The following is a 21885-nucleotide window of genomic DNA, read 5'->3' as shown; positions in this document are numbered from 1 at the left end:
GATGGACAGAAACATGGGTTGTCAGCGATCCTAAAACTCTCAGCTTTTTTCAAACTATGGTTGAAAATTACGAATTCTGCCCCATTCCAGTTGGCTGCAGCGCGTGTATCATTAAAAGACTATAGGGATGGGAACAAAAAGCACAGAGTAGATGCATACAGTTTCCCCAAAATAGCCCCTCACCCCGCGGTACGCACAAGCACTTCCCATTAAATGAACAAAGGTAGCTTAGCCTATCAGGGCCATTGGTGGTAATAAATCCTCTGATTGTAAAGATCCATTCCGATCCATACATGAGGTCATCAATGCTCCCTTCTTTCATGTGCTAGGCGCTCTGGCTTCCCCTTCACAATCCTTTAATTCGATGGAGGAAACAGAACCTTGCATTTCACTCAGACTGTCTTCTGGAATGTTGTTATGTCTGTAGAGGGTGTGAAGTCCCCATGTGTACTGTTTCAAAACCTAATAGACAACATTAGTATTAGTACAATAATTATTGGAATTGAATGCCATTGCGATTTGTAATCTATAATCCTTACCTCCTATTTCTGCTCAACTAGATCTGATTAAGACAATAAAAATCTTAACTAAATTAGAATTAAGAGGATCTTACAACTTTTGCATCACTTAAGAGGACGATTGTGTTTAACACCCAGTACAGGCATTTTTAGTATTTAGTAATGCCCTTTTAATTATGCAAAGCCCAAGCAGTATTTCAGCATTTAGTGCATCTTGTATTCCGAGACATATCGTGCCCCTTAGTGATTATTTATTTAATTGACATAGTCATATTTTCAGACACCCTTTAACACCACAAGTGCGTGTGAGGTGGGGGGCGTGGCCTGACGCAGATGGAGGCGGAAGCCTGAATCGGAGCTCCCGCTGGTGATCCCCTCTCTGGCACCATCCTGCCCGCTAAAGAGGAGCCCTGAGCGAAGTGACCGGCCCTGGGGATGTCGGAACCACTGGGGTGTTTAAGGGGCACTTGCTGCGGGAGCTTAATAGCCCTCCCCCGGAGACATAGGGCGGATGGACTGGTGAGGCCGCGGAATGCGCAAGATGGCGGCCGCGCGGCAATAACCGCTCCTGGGGAGAAGAAGAGCCGTGTGCCTGCTTGAGGATACCCTGGCGCTGCCACCTCAGTTGCAGGAAAAGTAACCCAGGCAGAGGCGGGGACCGGGAATAACGCTAGGGAGTAGGTGGCGCTGGAAAGTGCTAGAGTGGACCCCAAGACCTGAGGCCGCGGGCTGCGCAAAATGGCGGCCGCGCGGCAGTGACGGCTCCTGGTGAGTAGCAGAGCTGTGGACCTGCTGGAAGATTGCCTTGTGCTGTCGCCTTAGACGCGGGACGAGTGGCATCGGTGGAGGCGGGAGCCAGAACTAACGCTGCTAAGGAGGCTGCGCGGGGAGGAGTTGCAGCGGACCCTGGAACCCGGCCCGTACCCACATGCGAGAGAGGAGACCATACTGGGAGCCCAGAGGACGAAGGCCGAAGCAGGGACTTGGATGCCCAGTGCGGCTGGCGTGACCTGGGACGCGCGTCGGCCTGCACCCCCTATCCCATGGTGGCAGGGGGGAGAACTGACGGCTGTGCAAGTCAGAAGGAGAGGAGACAGTGTTGCGGAGTGGAAGGAATAAGGCCCTGCAGAGGGAACAGAGGAGCGCGAGGTGAGAGCGACTGGAGCCTCTAGGGGGTCTCCGGAGTTGGCAGAGGCCTGCGGACTGAATGACATGGAGTTCACGGCTCCTGGATGGTAGAGGTACAGACGGGGCTGTGAGACTGGCTGGGGCTGCCTTGCGCTGCCCCCTCAACTGAACGAAGCAGGAGTGCAGCGTAGGGGCAGCGCTACGAGGGACGCTCCTGCAGGCCATTGCTGAGGCCAAAGAAGGACTCACGGTGGAGCGCAGCAGGGAAGGCCTGGTGTACCGGGGCAGTCCTGGAAGTTCAGGTACGGAGGAGGGACAGACCAGCGCAGTGTGGCACTGTGGCACCTGATCACCATTGCAACGGAACTGGATCCCGCTGAGGACGAGACTAAAGTTTGAATAGATAGATAGAGAGATAGAAAGCTTAAATATAAAACATAGAGAAAGTAGGGCAGCGCGTGGCGACCAGCCCCCACACACCCTGTGGAGAGAGCAAATGAGATCGCGACCAGCCTCATCCTGTCCTAGGCCACGTTGGGAGTGGAGATTACCAACCTCGAGGGCGCCATGGGCCGGACCACCAAGATACCGAGCAACAAGAGGGGTTGAGCGAGGAACGCGGAGACTCTAATTCATGCCTGGGGACCAGGAAGGAAGGAGTGATGCCCCAAGGGGTAAGACCTCCGAGGACCGCAGCGAGAAGGAAAAAGCACTATTGAAAAGGCCTTGACACGCTCCCCCAAAAGAGGGACAACTTCAAAGAATCACCCGACGACAAAGGAGGCGAACCGGGCTAGAGCCAGTGCAATCGCGGCGGTGGCCTCGTTGAGTGCAGCAGATGCCCGGGAACCACTATCGCACTCCGGGGAAGAACAGAGGGACTCGGACACAGAAACCAGATCGAGTTCGGCGGGGGATGCTAGCCGGCCCCTGCCACATGTAACTCCCAGATCGGCAGATGGCCTGATGTGATGTGGGCCGCGCAGGCAAGTATACACAGGACTATGTTCGGGGGAGGGGGGACATGTCGTTAGTATAGCCCTACACTTCAGCTGGGGGGGATCCCCTGATGCCTACTTGAGATATGTATGCCGGGGGGTGATCCAAAGGGGCGGAGAGGACGGCGGTCTTTCAGCGGACATTGGCCTAACTACCCCCTCCGAACTCTGACTGTTTGAGCACGAGAGTGCAAAGTTTGGTTAGGGGAGATGTTCTCACTTGTCCTGGGGAGGGGGAGTTGGTATGGTTCTTTTAGTCTTAGGAGGAGTCTGGTTTTATTGTTAACAGGGAGGGACGCCGCTGTCGACGGGGGAAATGCCAAGACATGACATTCGGTAGGGGATGTTTGCATGCTACACGAAGGGGGTCTGGGTCTAGGGACATGCAAGGGGGTAAGCACGAGCACTGATGCAGCAGACAAACGCCACCTATAACATAATGTCGTGGAATGTTAGGGGCATGCACTCTATGAGTAAACGGTATAAAATATTCTCACAGCTAAATAGGAGAGGGGTGCAGATAGCGATGCTCCAAGAGACGCACACACTGGACAAGGAGGGTGAGGCGCTGCGCAGGCGATGGAGAGGGCCGGCATTTTACACGTCATACTCAGCATTTGCCCGTGGAGTCCTGATCTGGGTCTGGGAGGGAGTCCCCTTTCAACCTATTGAGCATAAAATTGATCCAGAGGGAAGGTACGTGATTGTATCCGGAAGGCTTGATGGGCAGGATGTCACTCTGGTCAATGTGTATGGCCCGAACGTAAATCACATTAAATTCCTGGAGCAGCTGTCGGGGATTCTGGCACCATACATGACTGGGGCGGTCTTAATAGGATGGGATTTTAATTGCGTAGCTGATCCCGAAATGGACGATCAGACCCGCCTCTTTGATACTCTCCGGTGCATACTGTAGATCGAGCTTTTCGAGACTGGCAAGCTCGCTGGGGGCTTATGGATGCATGTCACAGCGCACACCTGACTGATAGGGACTACTCGCACATATCCCACACTCACGTCCGCCTAGACACCTTTTTAAGCACACCGGACCTCTACACCCAACTGGGGGGGACCGAGTACCTGACCAGGACGGTCTGGGACCATAACCCACTCATGCTTCAGTACAAGAGGGAAGTTATCACAGCCCATCCCTACATGGCGCCTCAAGCCGGAAGCACTGGAAGACCAGGTCTTTCAACAGGAGACTAGGGAACATATCATACAGTATTTCGCTGACAACCCGGGCACCACTGATTCTAGAATCACGGAATGGGAGGCCTTCAAGGCTTTAATCAGGGGGCGATGCATTGCTACATCTATTGGGGTCCGTAGGACACTTACAGCAGACATAGAGAGAGCAGATGGGGTACTCAGGAACTTAAAGCGGAGATGGCTGGAACACCCGGAATTGCGGCAGGAACTCCTATAGGCCATGGAGGAGGTGGCAGTGCAGGAAGAGCGTCTACGATGCTTTGATAGTACACATGCTGAGCGAGATAAAGCGGGCGATTACTGGCATGGCTCGCTGACCCGTCTAGAAGGGGAAGTGCTATACTGACGATTCATGATCAGGGGGGGTGCCCCTTACATAAGCAAGAGGAGATTAGTAACCGATTCAGGGCGTACTATGCTCGCCTATACAAAAGCACTGGCAACCACGACATAGTCAGAATTGCAGAATACATGGCAACCCTCCCGCTCCATACCCTTGAGGTGGAGGAGGCAGAGTTGCTAGGAGCTGCAATCACAGAACGGGAGATTAGGGGGGCAGTCAAAGCTATGGCACAAGGGAAAACTCCGGGTACAGATGGACTACCCCAGGAATTCTATGCCACATACCTGGTGGAGCTGGCATTCAGATTAGTAGACCTATATGCGGAAACGTGGGAGTGTGAGATTGCCACACACAACGAGGGAGGCGGTAATGATCCCCCTGCTCAAGCCTGACAAGGTCCCAACGGAGTGTTCCGCGTACCGACCGCTATCGATGCTAAACCTCGATTTTAAAACTCTCAGTAAAATATTGTCCACCAGACTGCTGCCATATGTGAGAAGTTAGCCTGGCATATGATGTCCACTAGTTCTAGTGGGCACCTTGCACCAGTCTAATCGACCCTTATTGATGGTGGTTGTAAAGTCAACCTTATAGAAGCTATCCTAGTGGTAGCATGAACCAGCAGTCTTCAGGCTAAGACTTCAGTAGGCGAGTTAAGCAAGTTGTTTTACCAATTATACTCTCTTGAGTACCAAATGAAAGGACACCACACAAGGTATATATCAAATATATATGTATTTAATCTAAACACAACCCCTCTGCACTCTTTATGAGGTCAGAGGCCAAAATACAATACAAGTCACACAGTTAATATATGATAAGTTGCACAGTATACGTTATGCCCTAGGGGCCTCACAAACCATATACTAAGAAAATAGTATAAGTACCACGAGAGAATTAGAAAGCAGGCCTAGGGCCTGTGGAATCGCTGGAGCTACACTGATCGACCAAAGATTAGGAATTAGGAGGCCCACGGGAGCCGTGTGCAGTGTCTAAACACAGGCGCGAGTTACCATTGACTTTCTATGGAGCTCATAAAAGTTACAAATATGCAATTTAAGGACACTTCCGGACGGACTAGGACGGAACCCTTTTAAACTAGGACACTTCGAGAGTCAAGACCCACGGGAGCACCGGAGTGCTCGTGTTACCTCACCCAGGGAAGCCGGGTGCATAGGTGTCTTTTCGTGTCGGGTTTCGTCATCGTTTTCTATGGAGAGCTGCAAAGAAGTGCTGCAGGCGACCAGAGGAAAAGTGTCTGGGGGGTTTCAAGGGCGGATCGAAGATCTGAAGAACCTGAAAGCAGAGGGGACAGAGTCTGGGTCACTAGCCAGTGACCAGGAAGGTACCAGGAAGGAACCAGGCGATGTCGGGTGCTTGAAGGTGAAGAAGGTGGGTTTGTCTCTTCAGCCACGAGGTCCAGGAGGCATCGACGATGACCAGGCACTGGATTCGAGCTGTCCCACGATGGATCTAGATGACTGCGGTGTCGGTATCCGGATTGGACCCAACAAGCCTTGGCAACCGCAACCCATGCAGATTGGCTCTGGTGCAAACTAGCAAGGTCTGTGGCACTTCTCCTTTTCAGGAAAGCTGGAGCAAGCCTGGAGCAACCAGGAAAGCGAGTTAGTTTCAAAATGGAGTGTTCAGGGGGCTCACTAGCCAACAGGCAAGGAACCGGGAAGACGCGTTGAGCTGAAATGCAAAGGCGGGGCCCATGGGACACTCGTGGAGTGTGGCGGCCTGGGCTTCGGTGAAAATGGTGCTCGGTGCTGGGGCTTCTTGTACCCCAATGCACAACTTACTGAGTCTTCAGGAAAGGAGTGCAGGCAGCAAAATGCAGGAAGTCTAAGATGTCCGGTCCCACGTCTCTCGTGTCCGCCACGGGTGTCAGCTTTGCTGTGGATGTGGGTCGGGGTCACAGAAGTCTGGAAGTCCAGTTCTTGTGTCACAGAGTCTTCGGGTTCCGACGGGAGCCTTGAAACTGCAGACCGGCAAAGTTGCTGTTGGTGCCTGTTTGCACAGGGTGGTCACTCCTTGACCACAAGGGAGATATCTTCCATCTTCCAGTCAGAATGGAACGTCGAAGGTCCAGGATATGTCTTTCAAAGATTCATCCAGGGTAATCTAAAGTCCTAGGGACACAGCTCCTATACTTATACTAAAGATGGGGGCTGGACTACCTGGCTAGGTCCCTCCTATGGGTGGTCCTGGGCAGGGGGTGGTTACACCCCCTTCCCTTTGTCCAGTTTTGCGCCAGAGCTGGGGATGAGTGCTCCAGCAACTGGTTTGAAGTGGGCTATGCATGGAGCACCTTGTGTGCCCCAGGCAGTGTCTGGAAAAGCATCTGCTGATGCAGCGCTCCCTGCCCCAATAGACAAAGCCTTGTCTGGGGAGGTGCTGGCACCTCCCTGGACAGGAAACCTATTGTCCAGGCCTCCCCTGATGGAGTTTCCTACAGCAGCAGGAGGTCAGACTCGTGTCTGTGGCAGCAGTATCCATTTTGTGATGCTGAGGCTCTGTTTAACTTTAACCGGGTAAAGCAGTTACTACATGTCTTCTCCCTCTAGAAGGGTGGAATGCTACCCCCGCCGCCAGGACTGGTGGGGGGGGGGGGTAGTATTCCAAAGTGCTTGACACCTTACACAACATGTTTTGATAAAGCCAAACCAAAGTTAGCATTAACCGGGAGGATTATAATGCACTTAAGAGTGTAAGGTATGGCTATATCATAGAACAGCTATAAGGAGATGCTTCCGAAAGCTGCAGAGGGGCTCAGCTCATGCTAGGGCACCCTCTCACATAAAACCAAGCACTCTGCCTCCAGGATTGTCGAGGTCTACCATAGGAGTGGCTTAAAGGTGTATATGTGTCTATATATAAAGGTAGATATAGGGATACTATATCTAAGTAAGGGGTGATTACACCACCTTACCCAGGCTGTGTGAACAGACCTGTGGTGCCAGTTTGGAAGGCAAACCAGGGGTGGCACAATAAATGCTGCATCCCCTTTTAGGCCTAAGGTGCACCTATGCCCTGGGTACCTATGGTACACTATACGGGGGCTCACAAGGGTGACCCAGTAACCAATCCGGTATGTACCTAAAGTACATGGTATCAATTTAGAGAGAGAACAGATGGGCTGTGGGTCTGATTAGCAGGCCCACAGCCACACTAAAGTCGAAAAACCAGATATCACAGCAAAAAGTGGGGGTGACCATAGGAAGCAGACCCTACTCTCCTACACCACATATGACCTCCTTGGTACATTCTGACCAAGCGGGATTCATCCCTAGCAGAAACATCACCCTGAACATCAGGTGACTGTTCGCAGTACTACAACAAGGTGCGGAAAAGGCGCCGGAGGGGGCGATCTTCGCTATTGATATCGTGGAACCATTCGATAGCCTTGAGTGGGAATTGTTATATGCAGTGCTCATGCGGATGGGGTTGGAGCAGGAGTTCATCCAATGGGTTAAAATACTATATACGGACCCAGTGGCGAGGGTACTGCATAGGGCCTATATCACACCTGACAGAATTAATCGCTATTTTCATCGGGAGGATGCGAGTTGCCCTCGCTGCCAGGAGATAGGGGCTAGTTACATTCCTATGATGTGGAGCTGCCCACAGTTAGAAGGGTACTGGCAAGAAGTGGTCAGGGAGACAGCGCGCGTCACTGAGAAGGAGATCCCATGCACCCCCAGCCATGTGCTGCTCAACCTATTCCCCCACTCTGCTAAAACCAAGGTCACGGCCAGGTTCCAAGACCTGGCATATATACTAGCAAAACGCTGACTCGCCAGCAAGTGTAAGACCCTGGCAGGTCCAGGTGTAGGCAATTGGAAGCGGGAGCTAGTGAAGTGGGCAAGCTGCGAACATAGAATACTGGTTCGGAATGCAAAGAGAGGCATAGGACGACTGGAGACGGCGCAGGCCTGGGGGTGTTGGTAGATGACTTGAAAAATGTAGACCAGGAGTCTACACCTAGCACGCCACAGGCTGGATCTCAACCGACCAGCCCTCGTGGCATAAGCCAAGAAGGGAATGAGGGGGAGGCATGAGCGGGCCATAGCATCCTAACATCCACGAACATGGTGGATTATATGAGTACGACACACGGCTTAGACGGAAACGAGCGAGACCCAGATCATGCATACATCGAGAGACATTTTGGCGGGTTGGTCGACAGCAGCAGGGGAGGGGGGCGGCGGGCAGGATAGTAGAAGGGGAACTGTTGGAATGGTATCATTAATGAGAATCAATTACAGCTAGAACTGCATAGGGCGACAGGCAGTCACATGGCGAGAGGAGATGTGAACAAGAGACCAATAGCCTGATTCATGTAGCCATTAGCGCTCGCAAAAGGGCCAGATTCTGAGAATCTGGCCCTTTGCGAGTGCGATTTTTGCATTTGGTATTCATGATACCAAATGCAAAAATCGCTATTTAAGAAGTCGCAAATATGCGAGGAATAGCATTTAAGGAATCTCTATTAGAGATTCCTTAAATGCTATTCATGACACATCAAGAAATTGCCGCTATTTACCGAGAGGTCTGACCTCTCGGTAAATAGCAAAAACTCAGAGAAATGCTTTTAAAAGCATTTTTCTAAGTTGCATGTTGCACACACACATGTCCTTTGGACATGTGTGTGCGCAACACCTGTTCAAATGTGCTTTTTAGGGGTGCTACAGGGTGTCCTTTGGACACCCCTGGCACCCTTAAAATCGCTATCTTATTTGCGAGTAGCAAATTGCTACTCGCAAATAAGGGATACTCCCCATTCATTCCTATGGGCCTCTTGGCCCATAGGAATGAATGGGGAGTTTTTGCGAGTAGCAAATTGCTACTCGCAAATAAAGAACATGTAGGAATCGCTATTTCATTAGCAATTCCTACATGAATGCCGTTTTGCGTGTCCTCAATAGCGAGTCGCTATGATTCGCTATTAGGGCCACGCAAAACGGATTGTACATGAATCAGGCTGCAAATGCCCAGATGGGTAGGACAGTCTGCAGGGTCATTGAGACGTTAAATGACTGGGCAACAAATTGTATGTACAATGCTGATTAATAAATGCCAATAAAATATGTTTTTTAAAAAAACCAAGTGCCTGTGAGGTAATCTTGGAATGATTATTGCAACTTTGCTGTTTTGCAGAATTGGAAAAGTGTGTCTTTGGAGTCAGCAGCAAAATAAATGAGTAGGGATCCTAGAAAGCTTACAGTAGTGTTGGAATAGATTCATCCTTGTAACAACAAGGACATTCAACATTTTATGGACATTGTCAACTTTTACAGTTTTTTTGTCCACAATGTTTCTGATATTGTTAAACCCATCACAAAACAGGCTAAAAAGGGTATATCCATTCCTTGGTGAATTCAACAGGAAGATGCATTTCAGTATTTAAAAGCAGCCTTTACAACAGCACCAGTATTGGACATCCTGATATTGCTCCTCCGTCTATAGTGGAGACTGATGCTTCTGACTTTACTGTAGTGGCCATTTTGTCACAAAGTGACCCTATAACTGAAGCTCTGAATACAGAGGCCATCTCCCCGAGAACTTTGCAACAGCACAAAAGAAGCTACACCATTAAAAACTTGGAGTTGTTAGTGAATAAAGGAGCATCAAGTCATTGTAGAAACTATTTAGAGGCAGTAAATCAAAAGAGAAGGAATGCCCAAATATTGAAAGAAGGTTTTTCCAGTCCAATACTGTAGTCCGTGAATACTTTATTTTCAATATCCAATATTGTCCAACAAATCAAGATGTATAAGATCCAATGTAGAAAGTTCATGATCACAAATCCATTCCTTCTCTTTTGATTTACTTCTGAACAATGTTGTGGCTTGGACGGCGAACCACAGGAAGTAGAGTGCCACGGCAGTTATACTTTGTTCAAGTGGATAATTTTTTAATATACCCTTGTGCATACCTGGTCTTGCCCTCACCGTCATTGTTTGATAAATTATTTAGAGGCAGTACTTCTTACTGTAGCAGTTAGATCGATCATCGAAATGTAAAGTTCTCAAGGTCTGACACATACACTCAGGACTCTATTCTTTTATATCTTTCCAAGATACAATTATGCCATTTCATGTAAGCATGGGAAGAGGCATGGCAGTGTGAATTCTGTTCAGACACGAAGAGTTGGAAGCTAAGACCCTGACAAATCCCAGTGTCAATGCATTGGAAAGAAATGATCAAAGACACGAGGGCAAGAATTTTGTTATGCAAGTAAGACAGGAACTACACGTTTTAGATAAACAACAATGGCTTCAGATTGTAGCAGACAAGAGACAAGTAATGGGCTGATGGATTTCTCGGTCAGTAAAATAGTTACACATCCCCCAAGAAATATCACAGCAAAAGACTGTTGCTTGCGGTTACAGCACTCCGGTGGCAGAACGCCCTAGAGAAGGAGTGACATTGTAACTAGTTTACAGGAATGTCTGATGGCCTCAATCATGCGGATTCACTAAAGCTATGGGTGAACGTGTGCTGAATGTGCCCAAGCAAGAGTCAGAGTCACCAAAGACCTCAAGGGAAATTACATCCTATGTCAACACTTACGAAAACTTGGTCACTTGTGCTAATGGACTTTATTGAACATTTGCCTGAATCATGTGATTACACTACCATTGTGGTAATGGCAGATTATTTCACTAAAGTGGATTTTTTCATGCAACGAAAGAGTGTGTCCTCACCTTTGGTGCTGGCTTGTGTGTCTTTGAAAGAAGTCCTTCGTTTCAAGGTCAGTGTGGGGGTATCATAATGGACATAGGAGAACAGTTTGCATCTCGCATTTGGAAAACTTTGATTCACACTCTTGAAACAGTCGTCCACCCATTTACAAGTTACCTTCCTAAAAATGATTGTGAGACTAAACAACTAAATCAATTTCGGGAACAATGTTTCAGGTGCTTTTAGTAAATTAGAAGTGGGTGTGGGGGCAGCTGTTGACTTTCGCTGAATACACATGAAATAATTCCTTACATAGTACCCTTAGCTTCTCACAATTCTATTGCTTATATATGGCATCCATTTTAAGATATCCATGTGTTAAAATAATAAAGTTCCTTTAGTAATAGGTCTATCATCAAGGATAATAGATACCACTGAAACAGTAGTGCAGCATTCAAGAACTTTGCAGACGATAGCAGAAGCCAGCACTATTTGCTAGTTAGTGGGAGATAAAGTCTGTTTGTCATCACACCTTTTGTTTAATCCTGGTTCACAACCAAAGAATACTTCCTGATATTTATGTCCCTTCTGCACTTCTGTAGCTTTAGTCGAGTTCACCCCACCCCCAGTTCATTTTTAGGTTGAAACCTACCAGACAGTGTAGCTGCCTGGTTGCTAAAGACGTTCTGGGTACATTCTGAAAGCTGATTTAGGAGTGCATTGTGCCTATTGCTTATCATTGCCTTTGTGGCTTGTAACTCACATGTACCTGCTTTCTTTTTGCTCGCTTTATTTATTTTAGGCTGTCTAGCATGTCCTTGTCCCTCCTGTGGAGCATAGCCTGCTTGCCACCTCTCTGACACACTCATTGTATTCTTTCACGAGTGCTTGCTTTCAGTAAACAGGCCTTTAAATTTCATTCTTATCATGTCATGTTTGCTGTGCATTCAAAGACAGAGGTCAAATGTCAGCAGACTGTCTTCTGAGGTAGCTCTAAGTTCAAAGTGATAGGATTGATGTGACAAATCTAGGAAGGGGGAGTAAAGGCTTTTTTTCTAACACACTACAGCATTTAAATGTCTGTAAATTAAATTTGCAAATAACTGAGAATATATCAGAATTAAGAAAGCACAAATGTAGCAAATATTTCATAATTCTGAACTGTGATGTAAACAAATATTTTAAAACAATCAGAACAAATCAATATACTTGGTGATGCCATTTCCGCACATTATCGTTTATGTGCGGTATAATTTTATCATTAAAACTGTATGTTTGTGCAATGTAATGGGCATTTAAATTGAAAGTGTGCTGTCTATAATGGCAGTGTGCTACCATGCGTGCATATTCCCCTTTATGACAGTCCACAACACTCTACTCTACACGACTCAACAGCATCTATGTCACTCTATTCCACTGTACACCACTCTTCTCTACTCCACTCTACGCCACTGTATGCCACTCCACTCTGCGACACTCTATCACACTCCACATTACACCACTCTAGGCGACTCTGCTCCAAGCTGTCTCCACACCACTCTACGACACTCCACTCGACGGCCCTCCACGATAGTCCACTCTATGCCACTCCACTCTATGCCACTCTGCTCAGGGCCACTCTATTCTCTCCTGTGCCACTCCATTCTAAGACCATCCACTTTATTACACTCCACCCAACGCCACTCTATGCCACTCCACGCCACTCTACTCCACTCTATGACACCCTGCTCCACTCTACAACAGACTACTGAAATCTATGCCTTCTCCCCCCTAGGACACCCTACACCTCTCCACTCTGTCCCTGCACTCTACAACACTCTACTGTACTCTATATTACTCCACACTAAGAAACTATCCTCCACTCTATGCCACACACTCTACTCAACTCTACGCACCTCCCTCTATGCCACTCCTCTTCACTCTATAACCCACACATCCACTCTACTCCACTGTACTCCGCTCCATTTGACGCCACCCCACTCTACGGCGCTCTACGCCTTGCCACTCTTCTCTACACCACTCCACTATACACCAGTTCACTCTACACCACTCCACTGCACTACACTCCACTCTACAACAGACTACTCGGATCTATGCCTTCTCCACCCTAGGACACCCTACACCTCTCCACTCTGTCCCTGCACTCTACAACACTCCACTGTACTCTGTATTACTCTACTCTAAAAAGCTTTCCTCCACTCTATGCCACACACTCTATTCAACTCTACGTTACTCCCTCTATGCCACTCCTCTCCAGTCTATAACCCACACATCCACTCTACTCCACTGTACACGCTCCATTTGACGCCACCCCACTTTACGGCGCTCTACTCCACGCCACGCCACACCACTATTCTCTCCACCACTCCACTCTCCACCAGTTCACTCTACACCACTCCACTGCACAACACTCCACTCTACAACAGACTACTCGAATCTATGCCTTCTCCACCCTAGGACACCCTACACCTCTCCACTATGTCCCTGCACTCTACAACACTCCACTGTACTCTGTATTACTCTACTCTAAAAAGCTTTCCTCCACTCTATGCCACACACTCTATTCAACTCTACGTAACTCCCTCTATGCCACTCCTCTCCACTCTATAACCCACACATCCACTCTACTCCACTGTACACGCTCCATTTGACGCCACCCCACTTTACGGCGCTCTACGCCACGCCATTATTCTCTCCACCACTCCACTCTCCACCAGTGCACTCTACACCACTCCACTGCACGACACTCCACTCTACAACAGACTACTCGAATCTATGCCTTCTCAACCCTAGGACACCCTACACCTCTCCTCTCTGTCCCTACACTCTACAACACTCTACTGTACTCTATATTACTCCACTCTACGAAACTATCCTGCACACTATGCCACACCCTCTACTCAACTCTACGCACCTCCCTCTATGCCACTCCTCTCCACTCTATAACCCACACATCCACTCTACTCCACTGTACACCGCTCCATTTGACGCCACCCCACCATTCGGCACTCTACGCCACGCCACTATTCTCTCCACCACTCCACTCTCCACCAGTTCACTCTACACCACTGCACGACACTCCAGTCTACAAGAGACTACTCAAATCTATGCCTTCTCCACCCTAGGACACCCGACACCTCTCCACTCTGTCCCTGCACTCTACAACACTCTACTGTACTCTATATTACTCCACTCTACGAAACTATCCTCCACTCTATGCCACACACTCTACTCAACTCTACGCACCTCTCTCTATGCCACTCCTCTCCACTCTATAACCCACACATCCACTCTACTCCACTGTACTCCGCTCCATTTGACGCCACCCCACTCGACGACGCTCTACGCCACGCCACACCACTATTCTCTCCACCACTCCACTGCACGACACTCCACTCTACGACACTCCACTCCACTCTACAACATTCCACTTCACTCTACACCAAACAGCTCTCCATGCCATGCCACCCCACTCTACAAAACTCTATGCCAATCCACTCTACGACACTCCACGCCACTCTCCTCTGTGCCACTAACTTTTAGTTATGCTAAACAGCAGCCCTGCTGGTGTACAACATGGCCAAAACACTTTGGCAAGGCCAATAGCTCTTGCCCAGGGGAGGACTATTGGCTTCACAAATGCTTATTTACAGAGATTTCAAGTTTGTAAAGTTCATGAATTTGTAGCTCACCCTGTCATGTTTAATTTGTATCCTGAGATTTGTATTCCTGGTTTTTAAAATGTGTGATACATGACTACATGGCCCAGAATTCAAAGGAAAACCTGGACTATAAGACTCGCACATGGTCCTAGGACGCATGAGAGCTGTTTTTTATTGGTCTTTGATATAACAAAAAAAAAACTATAGTGGCCCTGTTGGTCAAATACTGTTCACTTGACTTCAACCGCTGCTCTAATGATACTTACGCCCCTGCCTCGCCTCCTAGTGCTTGCTTCCGCCCTCCTATAATTTTGGGCTGGCAGGAAGAAGGGTGGAGCGGGGAGATGATTGACCTTTAGGCCGCCAACTGAGCTGACTGACTCCATCTTCCAGGACCTCTCCTGAGCGCTGAAAAGGCCGCTGCCTCCTCTCACCCCATCGTGCGCGGGAGGACGAGGTCATCTGCGAACAGAAGCACCAGCGGGAAGGACGCCTTCCGTTCCAGCCAGAACTTTGTCTTTTGACCCTTGATTCGGACATTCCCAACACGCACTGCGTCTGTTCCGGAGGCAGAGGTAAGCGAGGCCAGGCCAGGAGGGGACAGAGAGGGAGGTCGGGGAGACATGAGGGCGTAAAGGTTGCCGTGTACGTTGATCGTGTATGAATGGTATCGAGGTCTGACTTTTATCTTTACTTTCTTGTTCGCTTCTTCTCTCCAATAGACTAAAACACTCGATGAAAACACACATACTCTAAAGTAATAGTTTGCTCTTCGTATATTCACCCTCGGGCATCAGTGAGAGATAAAATCAAAGGCTGATTAGGGGCAGGATTGCCACCTGGCCAGTTTTACACCAGCTTGTCCCGTATTTTAATGTACTGGCAGAGCAAAATGAGAAAAACACCCAACGCAGGAATGTTGTCCATTTAACTGTGCATATCTTAAACAGTATATGTTAGGAGAAAAGCCTTTAAAATGTATTCTACAGCCGCTGTAATAGCGATTTGCAACCACATCGCAATATAGGCACTTTTGTAAAAAAAAAAAAATCGCACGATTTTTACAAAAGTGTCGCAAAATTAAAATTTCCTTTTTCTACATCGCAGACTCGAACCGAAGGTATTGTGGCACTTTACATGAGCATCAGTTAAGTTACACACGGGCACATACATGTCTATTTTAGACTGGGTGTGATTAAGTGACTTGCATAGAATCAGATGATTGTTGAGCTGACGCTGAGAGTCAAACCTGGTTCTCCAGCTCTTAAGTCTGCAATTCTTGCGGTTAGGCCGCATCCTCTCCTGCTCAGTGAGACAGAGCCGTTCACATTGCACCAGCAGCTGAACGTGTATTAGTGCAAGGGGCCTTTGCTAGTGCTAGGGAGGGTGAGGAGGAGATGACTGCAGCTCGAGCTGAGCGCATGCAAGATGGGGCTAATTAGAATTATACAAGTGACTGCCATGTTGTCGCTATCTGATGGTCTGTACTGTTGGTCCACCTCGTTGTTCTCCACTGTGCTCATGTATGTGGTGCTTTGATTCGGTGCAAGAATGTAACCCGTCTATGCATTTTGCTTAATAAAGGTTTTTGAGAATAAAAAAAAAAAAGAATTATACAAGTGTCTTGGCTCCTGTCATGGTTGGACTGGGATAAAAAATAAGACCCGGGCACCTTAAAAAGAGATGGCCCACATTTGTGGAATGCACCTTCTAGCAAAACATTGCTTAATGTTTTAAGTCTTATGAAAAGAAGGAGGGTGTTTCTCTAAAAGAGGCAAAGTTTCTTAACTTCACTGAGATAAAAAAAAAAAAACATGCACATGTTGCCAGGACTCTCTGTGCACGGATGAGTTCACAATGATGAACCACACTTTAAAAAAAAAAAAAGTGAGACCAACACTGCTTAGAACCCCCCCCCCCCCCCCAAATCAATCTGCATACACTAATGGGCCAGCCCAGGGAGAGACTGGGAATGCCATGGTTAAATGGAGGTAATAGATGCCCATCTGCCTCTGGAAAGGACGCTCAGGCCCCCATTGGGCCGCTGGCGGCATCTGAACAGCAGAGACACAGCTCAAATCGACCACCACGCTGGGCAAAAAAGGAGGGCCACAGGGGCAACTCATTCACCGGCTTAGTGCCTGAGTGCTCGATTTACCAAGCAGACCCTGGCTCCTGTGCCAGTGCATAGAGACTTCTCGATGGACCCAGGCTTTGACAAAGAACCACCGGCTGAGTAGAGCTCACTGTACCAATGCGTGAGGGCTTCAGCAACCTGGTGCTAAACGAGGGTAAATGCAAGAATCTTGTAAAATGAAATTAGTATCAGCAGAATGTTTCCTGAGCAAGACGCTATTGTCTGCGAAATATTTCATTGCCCCAATGTTTATTAAACCTTTCAGACTCTTAGAGAGTGACAAGGGTAACTTGGAAGTCAGAAATAAAATGCACTCATGCTCAATTTTCACATCTCCTTCCCGCCATTCTTCTCTACTCAGCTTCTTCACTTCGCTGTCCTCCATTTTCCACCTGTATGTAACCTCGCCTTCCTTCTTTCTGCCTTTTGATTGTTTTCTCCTTTCCTTCTCACCATCTGTGCCTCTCCCTTTTCCCCTCTTTAGTTCTGTCCATACTTCTTGCCCATCTGCCTTCTCCCTCTTTATGTCATCCCTTCTCTACTAGCCTCAGGCTTCCAAGACAGCAGACACTGCCCATTGATAGTCTCACACTCACAGCCACCACTGTCCTGGTTATCATTTGACTACCAACTCTCATTGAAATGTGCAAAAGGGCTATATTCTCTGGTAAATTACGTTTGTTTTTCGGGTAATTTCAGATCACTCCCTGTCCATAAGGACTGACACCATTGATATTGGTATAAGTTGCGTTAATGGACATTAACCACTTCACTGCGGCGGCTCTTCCGCCGCAGTGCTAAGGGGGCGGGGCGGGGCGGAAGAGCGGCGGGCGCATGCTGGTGACGGAGCGGTTCCGTCGGTTGCGCTGTGCTTATGACGGAGCGGTTCCGTCATGGCCCGCCCCACTCAATAGAACGCTCAGCGCAGGCGCGGAATCCGCGCCGCGCATGTGTGCCGAGCGGGCCATGACGGAACCGCTCCGTTATCAGCACAGAGTGACCGCGGCTGATGACGGAGCGGTTCCGTCATCAGCAGGGGAGGGGTTAATGTTTCGGGCCGGTCATGCTTAAAGCACAGAAGCTTTAAGTCTCCTTTCTATAAGGGAACATTGATGCTAACTAAGTCTATTAACATTAGAGGATTTGGTTTGGAACCCCAAGATCAATACTATTCATTGAAAAAAGTTATTAGGTAAAAGTGGCTTAAGGTTGATGCATGGTGAATAGTCACCACAAAACAAAGTTTCAAAAGATAACATGTACCAGGTACTCTATTCAGCTTAACTCTTACCCTGGTCCAGTAATACTAAATTTCCAAGTTTTAGGACACTTGCAGTTTCCACTACATCAGCTATCAGTTCAATAATATGACTAATGTTTACAAATCAACAGATACTGCAGTGATAGTGTTTAAAGCCTTGCATAGGTTGGGGCCTGTGTCTATGCAGAGAAAGTTTGAGTGGTATGCTCCTGCGAGATGCCTCCCCTCTTCTTCAGCAAGACTTGTGATAATTCCCAGAGTTAGGAAAGTCAGGGCAGGTGGTCGAACCTTTGGGTAAGCTGCTGCCAAACTTTGGAATCAACTCCCTCTGGAGCTAAGACAAGTTAGTGATCTGTGTGTCTTTAGAATGAGACTCAAAACCTGGTTGGTTCCTAAAACCTAGTCGGATGTTGGCTTCGGTTTATCTTCTTGTCCTTTCTTATCTTGAGTCAACAGCGCCAGAATGCCTTTTTGGTGATAGGGCGCTTTATAAGTTAAATAAATAAATAAAATAAATGTGAGTAGTATGCATGGGATGATACATGACCAGCATACAACTGATGCTCATCTCATTAACTTGAGACACTTTGAGTAGATAATAATAGGTATTCAGAATAAAAATACAGTTTTGCGATTACCAATTGCATTCTTTTCTCTCTCCCCTAGTTTAATGAATGAATCGTTCAAAGTCTTGCACACTGAGTGGCACTCTCACTAAGTCTTCTATGGCCATATGCTTGCTCCGTTTCACCCTTGATAAAGGGTTAGGTGTTGATGTGAACTTACTATTGGAAAAACGGACAGGTAGCACCTTAGACGCTTTTGACCCTATTACCCTGGAAGAAGTCACTAAAGCACTTATTTCAGCCAAATCAGGCTCACCACTGGACCCGTGCCCTCCCAAGATGATGGCCCTCTTAGCCATCAGTTGTGCGCCAACCATTCGTCAACTGTTTAATTAATCTATACAGTTGGGGAATATCCCAAGAAGGTGGAAAGAAGCATTTGTACGGCCTATTCTGAAAAAACCAACGGTAGACCCACGTGAACTTGGTAGCTACCGCCCGATCTCCCTCCTACCTCTATTGGGCAAGATGCTGGAAAGCATGATCAATAAACAACTGAGTCATTATCTTGAGAGTAACGATATTCTTGATCCATCCCAATCAGGATTTCGCCATGGCTTTAGTACGGAGACTGCTATTTTAGCAGTCACGGACTCGCTTAGGCGACAAATAGATCAAGTAATTCTGATACTTCTAGATCTCTCCGCAGCATTCAATACCATCTCTCACGAAATGCTAGCGGAGAGATTGGTGTTGTGTGGTATCCAAGGAGCAGCCTTAAGGTGGCTGTGTAATTTTATGTCCGATAGGACGTAAACGGTCATGCTTGGTCCGTACAGATCGGATGCAATTAGATTAGATAGAGGCGTTCCTCAGGGATCCTGCATAAGTCCTACCTTATTTAACATTTATATGGCCCCACTAGCTAAGAGAGCGGAACAGCTGGGCTTTGAGATGATCTCTTATGCAGATGATACTCAGCTCATGTTCTCATTTGGTATGGATTTAGCAGCAGAGAAAGCAAGGTTTGCCAGAGGTATACTTGAGATCTCCAGCTGGTGACGCAGAACTGTCTCCAGCTGAACCCTGGCAAAACCGAGTTAATGTTAATGGGCAAAGCCACAGCAAGCTGGTCTGACAACTGGTGGCCCTCGCAACTGGGAGCAGTTAAAAACTTAGGATTCAAATTAGATCAGTCACTATCAATGAGAGATCACATCTCTATCACGTCCAGCTCCTGCTATTACAGCTTGCGTCTGCTGCGTAAAATACTCCCCTTTATGCAGACCGTTCATCGCAAAGCCTTGGTCCAGGCTATGTTTATTAGCCGATTGGATTATGGCAATGCTCTGTTGGCCGGGGTAGGCGAGACCCTGCTGAATAAATTGCAAGTGATTCAGAACACTGCAGCCAGGATGGTTCTGATTCGCCCAGGGGGCTCGGCTTCGGCTCCTCTTTTGCGAGAACTCCACTGGCTTGCGGTGAGAAAGAGATCTTTTTTTAAGATCTGCTGCCTCACTTATACAGCTCTCAACGGAAAAGGTCCCAAATACCTCCAAAAGAAACTTATCAAACAAGTACCTAACAGGAACCTGCGGTCTGGGACGCGGAGTCTCCTCCAAGTACCATGTATTAGGGATGTATGACGTTAAAACGCATACTTTTACAACGCATACCGTTACAATGGGACTTTTACAACGCAAATACTATTACAACGCATGTATTTACAACGCATTTTTTTACAACGCAGGTACCTTTACAACGCATACCATTACAACGTAAGTATTGGTAAGTATATATAATTTTTTTAATTGTATATTATTTAAAATTAATATAATTTAATGTAATTGTATTTAATTTAATTTAATTTAATTTCATTTAATTAATTTAATTTAAATTTAATTTTATTTTATTTTTACTTTGTACCCCTTTACCCAAAAACCCCAAACTGACCCTGAACCCTAAAAATACCCCTTTACCCAAAAACCCAAAACTGACCTTGAACCCTAAAAATACCCTTTTACCCAAAAACCCAAAACTGACCCTGAACCCAAAAAATACCCCTTTACCCAAAAACTGAAAACTGACCCTAAACCCTAAAAATACCCCTTTATCCAAAAACTGAAAACTGACCCTGAACCCTAAAAATACCCCTTTACCCAAAAACTGAAAACTGACCCTAAACCCTAAAAATACCCCTTTACCCAAAAACTGAAAACTGACCCTAAACCCTAAAAATACCCCTTTACCCAAAAACTGAAAACTGACCCTGAACCCTAAAAATACCTCTTTACCCAAAAACTGAAAACTGACCCTAAACCCTAAAAATACCCCTTTACCCAAAAACTGAAAACTGACCCTGAACCCTAAAAATACCCCTTTACCCAAAAACTGAAAACTGACCCTAAACCCTAAAAATACCCCTTTACCCAAAAACTGAAAACTGACCCTGAACCCTAAAAATACCCCTTTACCCAAAAACCCAAAACTGACCCTGAACCCTAAAAATACCCCTTTACCCAAAAACCCAAAACTGACCCTGAACCCTAAAAATACCCCTTTAAAAAAAACCTAACATATAACATTTTAAATATAATTATATACTTACCAATACTTACGTTGTAATGGTATGCGTTGTAAAAGTACCTGCGTTGTAAAAACATGCGTTGTAAATAAATGCGTTGTAATAGTATTTGCGTTGTAAAAGTTCCGTTGTAATGGTAGTGCGTTGTAAAAAATGCGTTGTAATGGGTGTATACCATGTATTAGGCTATGTCGTTCCGGAGGGAAGGCATTCTCGTATCTAGCGCCAAGATACTGGAATCAGCTACCAGATCCTCTTCGTCAAATTGACAATTATGGCATATTTAGGAAACAGCTGAAAGCCTTTCTCTTCTAATTCCTTCTGTCCTCTTTCAATCTCCGGATTAGTCCTTGGCAGCGCCGAGATGCCCCCGGGTGAGTCGAGCGCTATAAAAGTCCACTTAACATAACATAACTATTCTAATCAGACTCTTTCCTTTTTTTGCTAGATATTGGAGGGTTTTACATGAGGCATGGGGTGATTAAAAGATTTACTGAGAATCACAGGATATTTGTTCAGCTGATGCAGAGAATCAAACCTGGTTCTCCAGTTCCAAAGTCGGCAGCTCTGGTTGTCCTACTACATTCTCTCCTCATGCTTGGGTTCTCTCCGCTGCTATATACAATATTTAGTGCATTCGATTGTTATACATTTATGCCATCTCCATTCAATTGTTAAGTTCTAGGTTTCTGAACATTTTATATCTCAAGAGATGTACTAGCAAATTCAGAGTTTATTGGACCCTCACCAACATGTCTCAAAGGCTATTCTGTCCCTCCCTGGGGC

The 21885-nt window shown here is 47.1% G+C and overlaps 1 protein-coding gene across 2 annotated transcripts in view; it reads left to right on the top strand.

The window, feature by feature from the left end:
• LOC144830089 (17-beta-hydroxysteroid dehydrogenase type 6-like) overlaps positions 1–21885 on the top strand; it is a 137023-nt gene that overhangs the window by 3503 nt on the left and 111635 nt on the right. Inside the window, exon 1 of one of the 2 annotated variants that reach the window (XM_078688881.1) lies at positions 14911–15126. The exons of the other annotated variant lie outside the window; for it this stretch is intronic. The gene's annotated coding sequence lies outside the window, so the exon portion shown is untranslated. Of the gene's footprint in view, positions 1–14910; positions 15127–21885 lie in introns of those variants that run through there. 2 annotated transcript variants of the gene reach the window in all.

Source organism: Lissotriton helveticus, chromosome 1_1 (assembly GCF_964261635.1).
Source record: "Lissotriton helveticus chromosome 1_1, aLisHel1.1, whole genome shotgun sequence".
Lineage (NCBI taxonomy): Eukaryota > Metazoa > Chordata > Amphibia > Caudata > Salamandridae > Lissotriton > Lissotriton helveticus.
The sequence above is the reverse complement of the archived record's forward strand: the minus strand, read 5'-3'. Positions and strand labels throughout refer to the sequence as shown.